This window comes from Arabidopsis thaliana, chromosome 4 (genome assembly GCF_000001735.4).
Source record: "Arabidopsis thaliana chromosome 4, partial sequence".
Classification (NCBI taxonomy): domain Eukaryota; kingdom Viridiplantae; phylum Streptophyta; class Magnoliopsida; order Brassicales; family Brassicaceae; genus Arabidopsis; species Arabidopsis thaliana.
The window spans coordinates 5,483,029-5,499,031 of record NC_003075.7 but is presented as its reverse complement, the minus strand read 5'-3'; the positions used below and the strand labels follow the sequence as shown (position 1 = coordinate 5,499,031).

General features: G+C 34.9%; 4 pseudogenes across 4 annotated transcripts; 3 read left to right on the top strand and 1 right to left on the bottom strand.

Annotated features, from left to right (window-relative positions):
• Positions 1–4,977: 4,977 nt before the first annotated feature.
• Positions 4,978–7,335, top strand: AT4G08610 (annotated as a pseudogene; the record flags this gene model as incomplete). The annotated part of the gene is made up of 1 exon: positions 4,978–7,335.
• Positions 7,336–9,057: 1,722 nt separating this feature from the next.
• On the top strand, positions 9,058–9,773 carry AT4G08602 (annotated as a pseudogene; the record flags this gene model as incomplete). Its single annotated transcript has 1 exon — positions 9,058–9,773.
• A 260-nt stretch (positions 9,774–10,033) lies between these two features.
• Positions 10,034–13,297, bottom strand: AT4G08600 (annotated as a pseudogene; the record flags this gene model as incomplete). The annotated part of the gene is made up of 1 exon: positions 10,034–13,297.
• Positions 13,298–15,826: 2,529 nt separating this feature from the next.
• AT4G08599 lies at positions 15,827–15,982 on the top strand (annotated as a pseudogene). The gene has a single exon.
• Positions 15,983–16,003: the final 21 nt, after the last annotated feature.

The window sequence follows — 16,003 nt, the reverse complement described above, 5'->3', positions numbered from 1 at the left end:
AACACATTGTAGATTAGATAAAATAGCATCATACTACATCATTATCATAAGAACATATTATTTGCCTTTAAAATATATTAAAAATATTAGTATTATGGAGGTACCATTGTAAATTTACACCTAAAATTACTTTGTTAGTTAAAGAAAATTATAAGTTTTCAAATTGACCCATGAATTACGTATTAAAACTTTAAAACCATTTGGAGGTACCATTTTATTTTGAATTATTGTCCAAAAAGCCATTTTTTGCTCAACCTTTTAATAAAATTTGCCATTTTTCTACATTTTTTCAAATTTACCATTTGGCCGTTTTTAAAATGGAAATTTCGAAAGTTTTTTTGACAAAATGGTAAAGATTATAAAAGCAGTCAAAATAAATTCTTTTTTCTTAATTGATATGATTTATTTTGGTTCTTTATATAAAAGATATATTTTAACAAAAACAAATATAAAAAATATCTGAGTTATTTGGGGAAACTTTGGACATGAAAATGGAAAGTCAAAGGTGTAGTACAATTACAACTGTTTTGTCTTCTACTGCTGTCATCCCATTAAATTGTACAAATACAAGTGTGCTCATAGAATTGTTTCTCTCTCACTCCGTCCAGGTTCATTGTGTCATTTATAGGAACATAAAACAAATTCAACTATACTAAACCCTAAAGAAACAGCTATTTGTGAGAATTGCCCTTCATTTTCTTGGTTTTTTTTGTGGATAAATCTTATTTATTTTAATTCTTTCTTAGATATTTGAAGAAATTGCTTATGATGTGAAATTGTAAGCAATTTTCATGTCACATATAAATCTTCTCGTCTTTCTTCTTAATTCTTTTTCTTCCAAAGTTCCTCCATTAAAAAGGTCTATTGGTGGGACAGCTTTTATAAAATAATCAAAAGAATAGAAATATGTAGCAAAACTATTCATCTACTGCCAATAGATTATTTTAGTAACATATATTATTTTATGCAATCTATTAGAAATGATTGATGTGCAATTGTTTTGTCCTCCCATGTTTTTGTTTTGTCCAAGTTCCTTTATATTTCTGGGACAACATTTAGAGATAAACTAAAATTATATAATATCTAGCAACTATACATGTTCTTTGTATTACTATACTTGAAAACAACTTATGTGCATTGGCAACATAAAATAGAGGTTGACTTAACAATTTGATTATAGTATTTGCGCTGTAAGCAACAGATTCTTGACCAATAGGTTGTGAAACGTGGGTCCCAGAATCTGAATAGATGCCGCCACGTCGGATAAAATGCATTTAGCCCTAATAATGTCTAGGTTCAAGTTCAATCCTTAAGGCTTTGTCTCCTTCATGGTTTCTTCAATAGTGGTATTAGTATACTCATTCTTTTGATGTTTAATATGCCTCTTAGCCTCTTTCTTAGGCCAAGTTATACAGAATCAAAATTTCATATATCATAACATACGATTCTGCGAGTAGACTTTCATCTAACTTTTTAATATATCAACTGGCATAACTAGATAATTTAACAGCGATATACAGTTGTCTGTAATAAAAAACACTATACATATTATTCGTAGTTTAGTTTGATATCGTTTTACATGTTCATACCTATTTTAAATACTGAGAATATTTAGTACTTTACAAACAACTTTTTGTGAGTTTAAGAACCTAGTTTTGTGCCATTTGATATACCTATAAAAACATTCTTTCACTAGATTGCAAGAAAATAAAATTGTAGAGACTTTTTTGGGTACCATAGTTCAGATTCTAGTAAGAAAAGGTTGTAAGAATGATTAAGGAATCATGTATAAACTAACTAAATTATGAATAGAAGGCATATTTTGGGGAATAATGTAGAAAAAATGCATATTAAAAACCTATTGAAAATTACGAAGTTAATATGATATTCTTAATTATATTGTTTTTTCAAGGCTTTATTTGTTGTAGCCGTCCTCTAAACACAATCTTTCACATGGTCACGATTGAACCCAAGTATGATTAATTCCATAATCAGCTAAGAACTTGATTAAGTGGATTCCTTTTGTCAATGATTTAAGGGATCTTATCCATGAAGGAACATGTGCCAACTAATATGACTTCCGATACACTTATTCTAACTTATAGAATATAAACTATGATTGTTTTTTTTTTTTTTTGTAAAAGATATAAACTATGATTGTTGTACTAACGAACTAAATATATATATTTTTCATCGTAAAGGAATATGTTCGTTCATATATGGTTTCGTCTCCTAAGCTGCAACGTGTTGGCATGACGCCTTTCTTTTTTTTAATCCCCACCAAGATATAGGAATTGGAATTTAATAAAAGTAAATGATACAAAAATAAATTCTTTTCTAAATAGGTATTTTGAAATGTATACAAAGTTTAATTAACCTAAGGAAAGCAAGCTTGTCGGTAAGATATTTCGGGCTGCGTCTTGCTCTAGTGAGCTATCAAAAGAAAATTGAGTGGTCTAAAGCTTATATATCAGCTGTTCTCGTGGATTTAAAAGCATCTAACTATCATAGTTTTTGGAGCTTTGCATGTTTTCTCTCGAAAATGTCTTCAAATAAATATTATAAGTAAAAGGTTGGGTTGGCGATCTATTTCCCGGCAAGAAGTATTATATATCATCGAATGCAGATCCAACTGAGCCCTAGTGTGCTATATTTACCCGAAAACAAAGTTCAAAATCTATATCTCTCTCAAATAAAAGTTTAAAACCTAGATAACACACATAATCATACTTTGGAACCTCTAGCCAAAAAAAATGGATTTAGTCGGTTTACTGTTTGCCAAACAATTGTTAACCAAATATGATACTAAACGGATTTTAAACCCAATTACAATTTACAACAAATAATCGTGAAAATATAACTCCATATTGGATCTTGATGAAACATTTCAGCCAAAACATTGCCTAAGAAAACATCAAGTTATTCTTGTTTCATAATTTGTGTGATCGTTTTAAAAAAATAAACTGATTTAAACGATTACACAATTTTCTTTTAAATCACAGTTATTTCCTTTGAAATTGTGACAAAGCAATTATTTGCCAAAATGTAATTTGGCATTTTTAATCAATATCATATACAACGCAATTCCACAATTTTTAACAAAAGAACACAATCAATCAACATATATAAAAACATAGTTCCACTTTTTGCCAATCGCGGTTTTTTAATATTGAAAACCGATTCCACAATTTGCAAACAATTGTGTTTCTCTAGCTTAATTTTAATTTAACGTGTTTGTTACATAATCGATGAAAATGTTGTTTGAGCAAAGTCACCTTATCAAAACTGCAATTGGAAAACAAAGCAAACATGTTACGTTGCATTAAAAAAAAAAATGTTCTATTGAAATAAATTAAGTGCTGCACAAAAAAAAAAGTTTCATTTGCAACTCAGCCCAGCCCAGGCCCAATAAGAAAGCCAACTACAGGCCCACCTATCATCAAACAGTTTTACCTTGTCATTCAAACAACCACAGACCTCAACGAAGACAATGACAACTTCTTCTTTTTTTGACAGCGACGACTTCTTCCTCTTCTTCGTCATTTTTTTCGATTAAAAATTGAAGGATTATATGTGCAAAAATGCTTTTGATTTATCTTCTGATTATGACTCTCGCAGGACCGGCTTAATAGAACCGGAGTCCCGGTACAAAATTTTAAAATTGGCCTTGTTTAGTACTAATTTTTTTGTATACACAACCATATACCTACATATAAATAAAAGATAAAAATATATATAAAAATTTGGGCCATCTTAACAACATAATTACAAAAATAAGAAGAGTATTTGGGATTTTTTAACAACATAATTACGAAAAAAGCATTTGAACCTTTAAATTTGCTCAAAAAGATTAGACGTGGAACATTTGTTCCATAAGCTCCTCCTCAACGTCGGCACTGGATTCTGAAGCAGAAATCAAACTTTTTTAAAGGTTTTCCTTAGAAAGCTATCATTAAATATAGCTCTAGTTATAAAAATCTTGCGTTTTCATATAAGTAATCCACATTTTTATACCTGAACATATCAAATTGGGTTCTAGTTGCAGTTATCCATCCTAAAAACTCATACATACCACATACCACATACCACATACCACATATATACGAATATTTGAACAAAAAGAAATAAAAGAAAGGAATTACTCAAGCTTTTAAACCATCTCTTAAGCTCAGTTGATATCTTAGATACCAAGGTGCTTCTCGAAGTTGGCTTTATATATCTCTAAAACAACACTTGCACTATCAGAAGCACCAGTTATGATCTCGGCTATCTTCGAATCGAGTCCCATTCTATTCTGCCACTATTTTTGAAAAACAATTCTGACGTACCACTCCTTGATGTGCAATTACATCTCTCTCCTTAATGAATAACTGAGGAGAATTTCCAAAATAAAGAGTAAATGATTTAGTAAAAAAAAAAAAGAATCACGGTTACTTACGTTCATCCCCCAAAATCGCGAACCTACTCTCCGACGTGATTTTTTTTTACTTCGCCGTCGGCGACTTGAGCTCCGATTTCGCCGGCGATTTGAGCTCCAATTTCACCGGCGAGTTAGCTTCCGAGATCGCCGTAGCTTCCAAGCCGATAATCTGCTCCCAAAGTGAGCTTCCTCCTCAACGGCAAAAGTAAATCCGATCTCCTTTTGATTTGTAGATTAATGTGAATTTCTTATTGGAGTTAGTTGTTAATAACATAAAATTGTTGTATTGTTCATTATGGGCTGTTGTATTGTTTTGAAACAAAGAGTTTAGTGAGTGTTCAATCGAAATTAACGATTTGTGAAACCCAGAATTGACGAACTAGGACAAATGGTAAAACTGAGATATAATAGTATAAGCGGTACAAATGTTTTATTGAGATACAATAGGACAGGTGGTACAAATGGTATTAGTGAGTTATAATATAGGTGCAATTATGTCTAAATCTGAATGATTACGTAATTGTGTTTTTATAATTTATTTGTAATTACATGAGACGATGAAGAACAAGCACACATTCATACAATTTGACAATGGGTATTATTCAAAAGAGCATGAGTGGATTTCTAACAATTCTTTAAGCGGTGTATTGTTGAGGACGTCAAAGGTAACATACTCTATGTTAGTAAAAAAGATATGCAAGAAGATTGGAATAGATGAAACCTCAAGGAAGGTGACATTGAGTTATATTCTATGCACATCTCAGAGAGAGACATCTATTGTACATGATGATGACTTTTTAGGGTATCTAATGGTAGTGAATGCGAAGGGAATTAGACCAGCTTTGAACGTGGAGGTAGTAAATAAAGAATCTGAGAGGGTGGAACAAATTTCAAGGGTAGAGGGAAGAAGTTCAGTTGGTGTTAATTATGAGGAGTTGAATGCATTTGATGTGGAGAATGGTGGAGTAGTGACGATTTTAAGAGGAGAAATTGCAGGAGGTAATTGTGTGAATGATGAACCGATTATTGAAGAGCCTAATAGTGTAAAAGAGGCTATTGAGAATGCGGATAGCCGGGTTTTTGAAGAGGCTATGGAGAATGTAGTTATTGAAGATAGGGAGCATGTGGATAGCCGGATGGATGTTGCTGAAGATAATGGTGTTGATGGTAGAATTGAGTATTATGAGCTTCCATGTGTTGGTGAAGGAAGTCAGAGTAGTGAGAAAAGTCAGAGTGTTAAGGAATGGGAAGATGGAACGGGGATTGAATTGAACCAAGAATTTGTTTCTAAGGAGGTCGTGCAAGATTTGGTTAACATAGTTGCAAATAAGTATTGTTTTGCGACCGCAACTATAGTGTTAGATCCACAGCGACTCATGTTACGATGTCGACAATCTAAAACAACAGGTTGTCAATGGTATTTACGATGTGCAAAAGTAAAGAGTTCAGATTGTTTTAGTGTTAGAGTTCACAGGAAGATGCACACATGCAAGCGGTCTGATAAGAACTCAAGCAATTGTAAACATACCGGCACACCACGATTAATCGCGTCTATTTTGCATGAGGATTATCCATGTGAGTTTCAAACTCCACCACCTAAAAGCATAATGAGTATTGTTCGGGGAAGAATGAATTTGCATTGCTCGTATGCTACCACATGGAGAGGGAAAAGACAACACGTTAGTGATGTGCGTGGTAGTCCTGAAAAAAGCTACACCGACTTGTAATCTTATCTGTACGTATTAAAGGATGTGAATCCCGGGACAATATCATATGTGGAAGTGGATGCACAACAAAAGTTCAAGTACTTATTCGTTTCTTTGGGTGTTTGCATTGAAGGGTTCAAAGTTATGAGGAAAGTTGTTATTGTGGATGCCACTTTTCTTAAGACCGTATACGGCGATATGCTAGTTTTCGCAACAGCCCAAGATCCTAATCATCACAATTATATCATTGCGTCTGCTGTAATTGATAGGGAGAACGATGCTAGTTGGTCGTGGTTTTTTAACAAGCTGAAAACAGTTATACCGGATGAACTAGGTTTGGTTTTTGTGAGTGATAGACATCAGAGCATCATCAAATCAATTATGCATGTGTTTCCAAACGCGAGACATGGCCATTGTGTTTGGCATTTGTCTCAAAACGTTAAAGTACGGGTGAAAACTGAGAAGGAAGAAGCGGCGGCTAACTTCATTGCATGCGCACATGTTTATACTCAGTTTGAGTTCACGAGAGAGTATGCTCGATTTAGGAGACGATTTCCTAATGCCGGTACGTATTTGGATATATGGGCTCCTGTGGAAAATTGGGCAATGTGCTATTTTGAAGGGGATAGGTATAACATAGACACGAGCAATGTGTGTGAATCATTGAACAGTACGTTTGAAAGTGCAAGGAAATACTTCCTTTTACCTTTGCTTGATGCGATAATTGAGAAAATTTCAGAATGGTTTAACAAACATAGGAAAAAGTCTGTTAAATATTCTGAAACAAGGGGTCTTGTGCCGGTTGTGGAGAACGAAATACACTCCTTATGCCCAATTGCGAAAACGATGCCGGTGACCGAGCTTAACAGCTTCGAACGTCAATACAACGTCATTGGCGAAGGTGGTATGTCTTATTCTGTTGACTTGCTAAGGAAAACTTGTTCTTGCCGACGTTTTGATGTTGACAAGTACCCGTATGTACATGCGATTGCCGCTGCCCAAAACTTTGTGGGGACCGAATGGATATCAGATGGTCTCGAAATGGAAGACCTAACTTCGCATTTTTACCATATGAATACGTGGATATTGGCATACCACAGAATCATTTATCCAGTCCCGCATTCATCAGTTTGGATTATTCCTGATGAGATAAGTTAATTGATAGTCTTACGGTCGGATACCACAATTAAACCGGAGAGAAATCAAGAAACCCGGTTTTCATCAACAGGGGAACGTCGTCGAAAGAAGACTAATAACAAGTTTCAGCCTGGGATTAATATCAACGCGTGGTTGCAGCCCGAGGAGTCCGACTCATAATTAAATGTGTATTTTGTGTTGTGTTGTTATGTCTGTACCGTGTACTTGTGCTGTCTGTATTATTGCTTCATGTATTATGTCTTCATTTTTAAGTACTTTGGAATTTTGTTAAGTATTTTGTTGTTATGTCTGTACCGTGTAATTGTGCCGTCTGTACTATTGTTTCATGTATTATGTCTTCATTTTTAAATACTTTGGAATTTTGTTAAGTATTGTTATGTATGTACCTTGTACTTGTACCGTATTTACTAGTTCTTTCATGTTTATCTCTTACAATAAAACCCCTATAAATTAAGACTCGATAAATTAATAATTGTACAAAAATATCAACTATATATATAAGAAAGAAATATTATTTTACTATTGTTTCTTTTTACGTAAATTTGCTTCAATTTAATTTAATTTAAATATTTTTATTATATTAAAAATATGGGTTTTTGTATGAAAAACTACCCAGTTTATGGGTTTTTGTATGAAAAATACACCTCTCTATACTTTTAATTAAAACTATAATTTCTAATATATTAAATGACAATTTTTAAAAAGCTGTATTTTTAATATATTCATATTAAATACGATACTAAAATTTATTCAAAATTTTGAAGGAAAAAAATACATAAACTAAATTCAAAATCTTAATTAATAATTTTGACTATTTATGAGACAAATACAGTTTATTTATTTTCTTTATTAAAATCTAATATGATATTATTAAAAAAGAGGTAATTTTTTAAATTTTCTCATAATTATTTCAATTTGTAATTGGTTCTAAAAATATATTTTAGATATCATAAAGAAAAAGTTATCATACTTGGAAAATATCTCTATACATTGTTCTGGAATATTAATCACTTATACTAATTATCATACAATCTAAAAAAAATTGAACATATTATACTCATCAATTCAGAAAACACTTCTTACATTATATGGTATGCATTGTATCATGTTGGACAATCTTGACATAAACATGGCAAAACGCATATATTTGTACAAATTATATAACTAAAACATTAGATCTTATTATTAAACATATTATATCATCTGTCCAACTATAAGTTAATTCCCTTAATGAAGTCCAACTCTAAATACTAAAACTTCCACAAAGTACAAATAACTTGAGTACCGGACAACTGAATAACTTATGGCACAATTATGGCTAATGCGCAGTCTTTTGTCTGGGCCCGCATTCCACTTTTATTACCATAATAACTCTTGTGTGTTCACACTATGTGTTCACACTATGTATTTCAAATTTCAATTCAAAGAAAGGAATCTTTCTCATTAAATTACATTTCTTTCTCTCTCTTTCTTTCCTTCTTCTCCTTTCTTCTCTCGAAAAGTTATCTTCTCTCATTCTCTCTTCTCTGCCGATTCTCGAAGAACAGTGCTGACGAACAACACGACGAACCTCCGCCGACGCCGGCCACCGAATCTTTCACATCAGCCGCCGGATCCAAGTTCTCTGGTAAGTTTCGGGTTGGATTGAAATGAAATTAGGGTTTTGATTTTCCCCCAATTTCATTGAATTATGGTTTGCAAAGGAATTAGAGTTGCCATTTATGATAGTTTGATATCTAGGGGTTGGATTTTGGATTTTGTTAAAGATCTAGGGTTTGGATGTTAGGGTTTAGATTTTGGAATTTATCTCCTTTTGATTTTCATGTGTTTGGCTATGTAGCAAATAATGCCGCTTAGTTATTCGTCACCTTCTTCATCAGAGGAACGATCCGATGATCTTTGCAAGTACGATGGTGATTTTGGTGTTCCCACAATCTGTTTTTGTGGTAAATAGCTTTACCTTTTAGAGTGTCTTATTGGCGATCAAAAGAAGACATTTCTCAAATGTCCGATGAGTGGTCATGATGATAATTACCACGTAGACAAGTGTTGGGATCTTGCAGTTCACGAGCAGTGCTTTTGCATCGACAAACGATTTGGCGAGCACAGGAAATTGATTCAAAACGCATTCAAATATGGAGGTGATAGTAATCGTCTCCAGATTAACCAAATCCGTGCTGAAATTGAGGACCTCAAAGACCACTTGGACAAGAAAGATGCAGAGATCGCAAGGTTATGGATGCACTTGGAAAGAAGTAAAATGGGAATTGATTTTGTGATTGTATTTCCTTTTTATGTTGCAACAAGTATGTTAAAGTTTGAAACTATGTTGAATTCCTATTTCTAGAGTCATTTGTACTTTTTTGACTTGTTTTGAAGTAATTTGTACCTCTTTTGGAATTGAGTTGTACCTCTCTATAAACTACTTGTACCTCTTGTTTTGAACTCATTTGTACTTGTTCTAACTTGTTAGTTGTACCTTTTTGTAATTGAATTGTACCTCACTATAAACTACGTGTACCTCTTGTTTTGAACTCATTTGTACTTGTTTTGAACTCCCAAAAATACCATAAATCCCAAAAAAAACAAGATCAATCATCCTAAATAACAAACATCATTCTAGTGAAATACATAAGTACCATAAATCCCAAAAAACAAGATCAATCATCCTAAATAACAAAAACACAAGTCTTCAATACATCTGAAATACATAAGTAAATCGTTCCCATAAAAACACAAGTCTTCAATACATTTTTCTCCAAACGTAAACTGGACCCTTGGTCCCTCTCATCCTCTCTGCGGTATAAGGTGCCTTGTGGTATCTCGATGGATTTACCTTACGCTTCTTTTTGCCACCTTCATCCTCGTCCTCAGGATCATCATCTCTTTTCTTCTTCTCATTCTTCTTATCGTTGCACTTTCCTTTTCCCTTCCTCCCTTTCTTCTTCGTTTCCTTCTTCGGCGTCTCATCATCGCCTTTATCCGCTTCAGTTTCCTTCTCAACTTAAACATGACCTTCAAAAGAAAAGACAACCATTCATAAACAACAAACATCATATAGTAAAAAGATCAAAGATTATTAAAACAAAACATACCGATTGGAGAGCCTCCAACACAAAGAACCATAGCAGAACTCGTATCATCGGGCTCAACAAACTCGGGTACAAAACCCTCGGGCTCAACACCATCGGTCTCAACATCATGGGTCTCAACATCCTCGGGCTCAACAGCCGCGATCTCAACAGCCTCGGTCTCAACATCATGGGTCTCATTAGCCTCGGGCTCAACACTAGCCTCGGTCTCAACAGCCACATCCACGTTCTTCTCATTCTTACCACCATCTTCCTTCTCCTTATTGACATCGGAATGGACCTTCTTCTCAAATGGAGGCACACTCTCACCGGCTTGTCTCCTTTCAATGGTTACAAGCCTTTCATTGTGTTCCGCCAACATCGCCATCACTCTCTTAAAGCCTTCATCAATAGTTTCCTTCAAAGAGCAAGAGCTACTGCTGCCCGGAACATCTGGAACATGTCTCGGAACATTCTCTTCCTCCATTTGCTCGCCGCTTCGAGCCTGGACATCCGCTTCAAACATATCCTTCCAGAAGATTCTCTTCCTCTCTTTGATCAAACGGTTTCTCCAGCTATCGACAACCGGATCAACAAACTCTATCCCATCATCAACATCATCACCATCTACAATGCGCCTCAACAAATCTTTCTCTTCGTAATCCGATTCCAAAACGCTAGAGATAACCTATACAAATTCAAACATAAAAAATAATCATATTCTAGCTCATAGATAACTGGGACAACTCTAGAAATAACTAGGACAACGCTAGAGATAACTGGGACAACTCTTACCTTTACACTTTCAAGCTCCTCGTTTATCTCTTCCAACGAGAACCCTTTCATGACACTACTAGAGAATTTGGCCTTACACATTCTCGGACACTCATTCTCGAACCTTACAGGGTCTCTAAACTTTTGTCCCAAATGTGGAATAGCCTCAAAAGGTAAATCTACACATTCAAAGTAAAAGTCACATTAGTATTATTTTTAAGTCTACTAATGCATCTCACTATATATAATACTCTAAATTGTTACCTCTAATGGAAGAATAAATCCGGAGAAACAAGTCTGCAGTTTTGCTTTCCCTTTCATGGATTTCATTACCGACTTAATACCTTCCATACATCCATCAAATGTGAAACGACCCCATGGGGATGTCTCACATGCACGCACATCATCAACAATCTTTAGAAAGAATTTGTCAATGTTTCCATCAGCCTTTGACTTGGTCGCGATCACCTTGCACAAAAAAAAAAAGATAACCAACTTCTTCCTATCCGTCTTCTTCTTTTCTCCACAATTCTTCATTTCATCCAGCTTTTTCTCAACATCAATGATCTTAATCCCAAATACCTTTTAAAAGATCTTTTTGGCAAACTTCAATTCTGCATCCAATCGAAACTCCTTCGGGTAATCATGACAATCGAAACCACATAAGAGCACATGCTCTTTAATGGAGTACCTAATAGGCACTCCATTAACCACAAACCAGCACTCCCTATCCATCTCTGTCCGTGCTGTGCGAAGCAAAAGCATCCACATGCCTTGGGTCATGTGGTTTTTCTCCTCAGGCATGTGAAATACATGCCTAAACTGTGGATGCGCCTTGAACCATGGCAAATCTTCTTTACACTCCTCCAAATACTTCACTGTCTGCCGCACAGTGCATCTCGTCCCTATCTTACACGTCTTCACGTATTCGCTTGGACCAAAGAACATCCTCTCTGGCTGCATTGATTGTTCCTCATCATCAAGTTCCTGAAATTTTATACACAAACATACAATTAATATTTTGTTGTACTACTTGTACTAGTTATCAAAGACCAACATTATCAACTTTTCTCAGAATTAAATTTTTCTAATGCAAACCAATGTATGATTGATCACGTTAACGTATAAATTCATGCACCAATCAAACAAACCAATGTATGATCACGTTAACGTATAAATCCATGCACCACATAAGTTGAAACTATACTATTAAGTTGTCCTAAGTGTTTTCTAGTTGTCCCTATACACTACTTTCAATATTCAAACAAAATTTTCAGAAATTAATGTTATCTCAGATTTTTCTTCTTCCCCTTCTTTTTCCTTTACTTCATGGTTTTCTTCCATCCCCTGAGACTGCATTGGTTCCTCATCATCAATTTCTTGAAAATTCATACACAACCATAAAATTAATATTTCGCGTTATCTCAGACCAACGTTATAAAGTTTTCTCAGAATCCAATTTTCTAATACAAATCAATGTATGATTGATCACATATAAATCCATGCATGCACCAATCAAACAAACCAATACTATTAAGTTGTACTCATTGTTTTCTAGTTGTCCCTATACACTACTTTCAATATTCAAACACAATTTACAGAAATTTGTATATACCTCAGATTCTTCTTCTTCTCCTTCTTTTTCCTCTTCTTCAGAGTCTTCTTCCATCCCCTGAGACTGCATTGGTTCCTCATCATCAACTTCCTGAAAATTCATACACAACCATAAAATTAATATTTCGCTGTACTACTTGTACTAGTTATCTCAGAACAACATTATCAACTTTTCTCAGAATTTAATTTTCTAATGCAACCCAATGTATGATTAATCACGTATATCCATGCACCAATTACACAGACCTATACTATTAACTTGTACTCATTGTTTTCTAGTTGTCCCTAAACACTATATCAATATTCACACAAAATTTTCATAAATTTGTATATACCTCATAAATCTTTTCTTCTTCCGGTTCGTTAAGGTTTTCCGGATGTTCTTGTTCACAGTTTTCGTCTTCAACTTTGTTTTCCTCTGCCACTTCTTCACGGTTCACTTCCGCTTCACGGATTGTGACCCTCTCATCTTCACTTTCACTCAAACTAGGAGTGGCTAACCTTACACGACCCATAAGTACCTTGGAAAACCACACAACAATCAAGGAAACCGTTCAAATCAACACAACGAAAACCAAATCTAATGTTTCAAATCAAAAACTTTTCACTTTCTATACTAAAAGCCCTATTCGATACTTAGAATTTGGAACGTCGGCGGTTTGGAACGACGACGGTTTGGAACAGCACCGGTCACGGCGGAATTTCAACGGCGGCTAAACGAACGATTATGCGAAATCGAACACGACCCACACAATCGGCGATGGTTAAGATGCAGAAAGGAGATAACAAGTGATATCACCGGTGACGGTGAACTGAACGGAGAGAGAAGAGAAAGTCGACGGTTTTGGATTTTTGAAGTTCGCCGGAATCGAAACGAGAGAGTTGAAGAGTCGACAATTTTGATTTTTGAAAAGTTACTTAGGTTAAAAAAAAATTATTTGGGGGAAAACCCAGTAACAGTGGGTCGGATCCTGGAGCTAACCGTGGACTTTGGTTGGATACTGTAGTTTTATTAAGTCAACGAGGTTATTTCGTAATCTCCCTCTGTTTTTCTATTTAAAAAAAAATCAAAAAGAAATTCATTTTTGCGAGTGGCAGAATGGAAATGTTTTTTGCAGATGATGGTGGAATAGATCAAAATCCCTTCGAATCCATGTACTCTCTCTGTTTCGATATCGAATCGATAACTACAAAGAGTTGTCCAACACATGCTTGGACCTCTTCATCACTCTGCTTCACTGCTTCTTGCAATCTAACCTCAAAACTACGCCGCTTCTTTCTCAACAACCTCCAAATACAAGGCTTCCTTTCCACACCCTCAACCAATTCTTTTGCCTCCAAGTCACATTTTGTAACCAACTCCTAAGTTTTCTTCTTCACCAACTTCATCTTATCTTCGAGTTCATTGATCTGGAACTGATTTCACCCAAGAAGACTCTTTTGAATTCGATCGTCGAAACCATTTCAGATACCTCGTGTTGTAACGTGATCAACTCCGCCACTTTATCCGTCGAACTTGGTTTGTTCTCATCGTAAAACGAACACAAAGCTGGCTTCACCACTCTTCTGGTGTTTCACCTCTCTCGTTTACAACAAACTGAACGTCATCAAGCTTCAGTCTCGTTGAAGCTTGGTTATAATCAATGGCAAGTTTCTGAATCTACTGAAACTGTGATGCAAGAATTGGAACTAATCCAACTTTAGATCACTTAATGATCAAGCATTTCTAAGCTTGCCATACGGAAGGTGGGGTGACGAAGGTGGTGGTCGCTTCTCTCGTGTGAATCAATTCAAAGGAAATTGATGGATAGAGGGGTGATTGACTCGCTCAACCAGTGGAATAATCCACTCACTCGATCAATGAACGAATAAAGAATGATGAATCAATCAACAAACTTAATTCGCAGGTTTTTGAAGTACTTAGTGACTAACTCATAAAAAAACTAAAAAACAAAATGGCAAAAACTCAATTTTGACAAGAAAACGTTTCTATTACTGTGTAATATGATCAAGGGTACTTTACAATAAACGAAATAATGAACTTATATAGACTCAAATATAATATTCTACTACTATAAAACAATAAAAAAATTGCAATATTTAATAAAATATGGTCGTTGGACATTATTGTAGAATATGTCCAAGTAAGGTAACTGAGATGTGTCTTGTATCTTCTCAACTTGGAGAGGAAGTTGTGACGTCTTGGAAGCTTCTTCATGTTATGGAATGTCTTAAGTTGACGCTCAAACAAAAGGGGAAAGATCCATGAGACATTTATGACAAACGGGTCCAAATATGGTAAGTATAGCTCAAAATTGGTCCAATCAAATGTGGTGTGGTGTATTTTATAGCGTGTAGTGAATCCTCTAAGTCACCTAGAAACTCTGCAGGCCGCCAAACAAAGCTTTTTGACATGTCTAAGTGTAGAGTAAGGAAGATTTCCTTGTCTTGTTTCATTTGGTGCAGTACATTAGAAGGTAGTTCAGCGGGTAAATCAGGAAGTAGTTCAGCCGGTCCGTCAGCAAGTACATCAGCTATATATACTTGTAACATCTTCAAATTTCCATATTATGGTGATTCGGGTTCGCTGGTCTTTGATTCCTCTTGAACCATCATTAATCTTCTAAGGGTTGATTGGTTGTTGAATAATTAACCATAGGCATTGAGACTCCAATTGGACAAGAGGCCTCCAAAATGCTCCTTAGCAAGAACCGTGACTAAGAGAAAAAAAAAGGTACTTGTTTTAAGCAAAATTTTGGTATCCTCAAATTTGACACAATAATTTGGTATATTAGTAAAATACAAAGTTTTTTGAATTGACGGGAGTTAGATTAACTTGGAAGCCTGAGATGAAAAATCAACTCGATTATATGCGTATTTTGTGGCAGTGTAACAAAATACTAAGTGGCCGCATTGGTATTTCGATTAATTCGATAAGAGGAAAGATGGATATGCCCGACGTTTGGTGGGAAGATAGAATTCAGGTGAGTTATTAAAACATATTATCTATTTGTATTTACATATAATTCTATTTTATAACTAGTTTTATCATTATATTTCAGGAATTTGGGAGAAATGGCAAATACGTGTGAGTGTTGCAAAACAGGCCTATTGCTTTCAAAGAGATACTCGATCAAATTTCTAGCCAATATGATGTGGAGCGTGATGATCACTATTCTCCGCACACTCTATGAACACACCTCGAACAAACTCTAAATGAAGTGCCTAGCGATGATGACATAGAAGTGGATGAAGCTTAA